The following is a 3882-nucleotide window of genomic DNA, read 5'->3' on the forward strand; positions in this document are numbered from 1 at the left end:
CGCACTCACTATATCCGCTCTCCCCAGACCCCGCACTCACTATATCCGCTCTCCCCGGACCCCGCATTCACTATATCCGCTCTCCCCGGACCCCGCATTCACTATATCCGCCCTCCCCGGACCCCGCATTCACTATATCCGCCCTCCCCGGACCCCGCACTCACTATATCCGCTCTCCCCGGACCCCGCATTCACTATATCCGCTCTCCCCGGACCCGGCATTCACTATATCCGCTCTCCCCGGACCCCGCATTCACTATATCCGCTCTCCCCGGACCCCGCATTCCCTATATCCTCTCTCCCCGGACCCCGCATTCACTATATCCGCTCTCCCCGGACCCCGCATTCACTATATCCGCTCTCCCCAGACCCCGCATTCCCTATATCCGCTCTCCCAGGACCCCGCATTCACTATATCCGCTCTCCCCGGACCCCGCATTCCCTATATCCTCTCTCCCCGGACCCCGCATTCACTATATCCGCTCTCCCCGGACCCCGCATTCACTATATCCGCTCTCCCCGGACCCCGCATTCATTATATCCGCTCTCCCACATGGAACAATGAAATGCAATTATTATAGCAAATATAAACGGCTAAATATGTTTTCTCATCAGCTGTATATAGCAGTCTTGTGACATCTATCAGTGTCCAGCAGAGTTTTGATAACGCTGGTAACATTAGCTGTCTAAAGTCACGTTAAAAACATTTTCAGCTATTTTTAGCATTTTTACGTTAGCGTTTAGTGGTGTTTTCCCGAGTTTGCGTTTTGTAAATTTTTTTCCAGGCAAAAATTTTTTTTAATCAAAAAACCTCCAAAAATGCTGGCTTGTGGTGTTGTACCGCATTTTACTGGTACTGGCAGAGCATTTTTACAGCTAAAAAACTCCTCTAGAAACCCGCTAGTTCTGGGGGTTTTTACAGCCAAAAAAATGTTGATTCCAGTCTATGTGTGTATGGACACCGAGGAGAACATGCTGGGGGGGTTTACTGACTGTAGAAAGAAAACGTCAAAGCCAAAAACAGCCGCTGTTCATGAGGGCTAAATTTCCAGTGGCTCCTTTGGCGGGGTCATCACTGTGACCAGTGGGGTATTTAGGTTTTATGCTGCCCTAGGCAACACAAAAATTGGCTCCCCCCCACGGAGAGACCCTGACATTGACCAACAACACCCCACCCGAGAGAGTCTTCCACTACCACCACCCCCCATAAACTGGCAGCCCCCTCAGAGAGAGAAGACACTCACCTTCACAGCTCCGGACATCCCCGGGAACAAGAGTCACGCTCTTTATACACCATCAAGCAGCCCCTCTCAGATCCCACCTGATCCTCATGCTGCGTGTCCTTCCTTCCATCCCTTCTTTGGGGGGCGGCGTTGCCCCCCTGAAAAATGCCTCTGCTACCCTGAAAAATGTTGCTGCCCCCCTGAAAAAATGCCACCCTGGGCAAATGCCTTGTGGTAAATGCGCCCCTGACTACGACACCACTCGTGGCTACAGACTGACAGGTATACCCTTGAGGGGGTCTTATTAAAAGGAGGAGAAGTGCTACTTATTTGAAAGAAGAACCTACCCGCCTCTGACAACGCCACGGAAGAAAAAAAAAGTCAAAAGCCAAAAACAGCCGCCGTAAAAACATCCAGTGTGCATGAGGGCTAAATTTCCAGGGGCTCCTTTGGTAGGGTCATCACTACGACCAGGGGGGCTCCCCCCCATGGAGAGACCCTGACACTGACAAACACCCCCCTCCCCCACGAAAAGAGCCTGACATTGACCAACAACACCCCACCCGAGAGAGCCTTCCACTACCACCGCCCCCATACACTGGCAACCCCCCAGAGAGAGAAGACACCTTCACAGCTCCGAACATCACCAGGAACAAGAGTCACTCTCTTTATACACCATCAAGCAGCCTCTGTCAGATCCCACCTGGTCATCATGCTGCGTGTGTTTTTCCTTCCATCCCTTCTTTCGGGGGCGCCACTGCCCCCCAGAAAAATGCCGCCCTAGGCAATGCCCTGTTTGCCTTGTGGTAAATACGCCCCTGACTACGACACCACTTGTGGCTACAGACTGACAGGTATACCCTTGAGGGCATCTTATTAAAAGGAGGAGAAGTGCTTATTTGAAAGAAGAACCTATCCGCCTCCGACAATGCCACGGAAGAAGAAAAAAGTCAAAAGCCAAAAACAGCCGCTGTAAAAACATTCAGTGTGCATGAGGGCTAAATTTCCAGGGGCTCCTTTGGTAGGGTCATCACTATCACCAGGGGGGCTCCCCCCCATGGAGAGACCCTGACACTGACAAACACCCCCCTCTCCTACGAAAAGAGCCTGACATTGACCAACAACACCCCACCCCAACCTGAGAGAGTCTTCCACTACCACCACCCCCCATACACTGGCAACCCCCCCAGAGAGAGAAGACTCTCACCTTCACAGCTCCGGACATCACCTGGAACAATAGTCACACTCTTTATACACCATCAAGCAGCCTCTCTCAGATTCCACCTGATCCTCATGCTGCGTGTCCTTCCTTCCATCCTTTCTTTCGGGGGTGGCGCTGCCTCCATGAAAAATGCCTCTGCCCCCCTGAAAAATGTTGCTGCCCCCCTGAAAAATGCCACCCTAGGCAAATGCCTTGTGGTAAATAAGCCCCTGACTACGACACCACTCGTGGCTACAGACTGACAGGTATACCCTTGAGGGGGTCTTATTAAAAGGAGGAGCAGTGCTACTTATTTGAAAGAAGAACCTATCTGCCTCTGACAACGCCACGGAAGAAAAAAAAAAGTCAAAAGCCAAAAGCAGCCGCTGTAAAAATGTCCATCATGCATGAGGGCTAAATTTCCAGCGGCTCCTTTGGCGGGGTCATCACTACGACACCACTCGTGGCTACAGACTGACAGGTATACCTTTGAGGGGGTCTTATTAAAAGGAGGAAAAGTGCTACGTATTTGAAAGAAGAACCTATCTGCCTCTGACAACGCCACGGAAGAAAAAAAAAGTCAAAAGCCAAAAACAGCCACTGTAAAAACATCCAGTTTGCATGAGGGCTAAATTTCCAGCGGTTCCTTTGGCGGAGTCATCACTACGACATCTCTTGTGGCTACAGACTGACAGGTATACCCTTGAGGGGGTCTTATTAAAAGGATAAGTGCTACTTATTTGAAAGAAGAACCTATCCGCCTCTGACGCCACGGAAGAAAAAAAAAGTCAAAGGCCAAAAACAGCTGCTGAAAAAACGTCCAGTGCGCATGAGGGCTAAATTTCCAGCGGCTCCTTTGGCGAGGTTATCACTACAACCAGTGGTGTATTTAGGTTTCATGCTGCCCTAGGCAACACAAAAACTGTCTCCCCCCCATGGAGAGACCCTGACACTGACAAACACCCCCCTCCCCCACGAAAAGACCCTGACATTGACCAACAACACCCCACCCAAGAGAGCCTTCCACTACCATTGCCTCCCATACACTGGCAACCCCCCCAGAGAGAGAAGACTCTCACCTTCACAGCTCCGTACAACCCCGGGAACAAGAGTCACGCTCTTTATACACCATCAAGCAGCCCCTCTCAGATCCCACCTGGTCCCCATGCTGCTTGTGTCCTTCCTTCCATCCTTTCTTTTGGGGGGCGTCGCTGCCCCCCTAAAAAATGCCATCCTAGGCAAATGCCTTGTGGTAAATACGCCCCTGACTATGACATCACTCGTGGCTACAGGCTGACAGGTATACCCTTGAGGAGGTCTTATTAAAAGGAGGAGAAGTGCTACTTATTTGAAAGAAGAACCTATCTGCCTCTGACAACGCCACGGAAGAAAAAAAAAAGTCAAAAGCCAAAAGCAGCCGCTGTAAAAACGTCCATTGTGCATGAGGGCTAAATTTCC

The sequence above is a fragment of the Staurois parvus genome, unplaced genomic scaffold (genome assembly GCF_062004578.1).
Source record: "Staurois parvus isolate SC_StPar_1 unplaced genomic scaffold, SC_StPar_1.0 ptg001910l, whole genome shotgun sequence".
In the NCBI taxonomy this organism is placed as follows: domain Eukaryota; kingdom Metazoa; phylum Chordata; class Amphibia; order Anura; family Ranidae; genus Staurois; species Staurois parvus.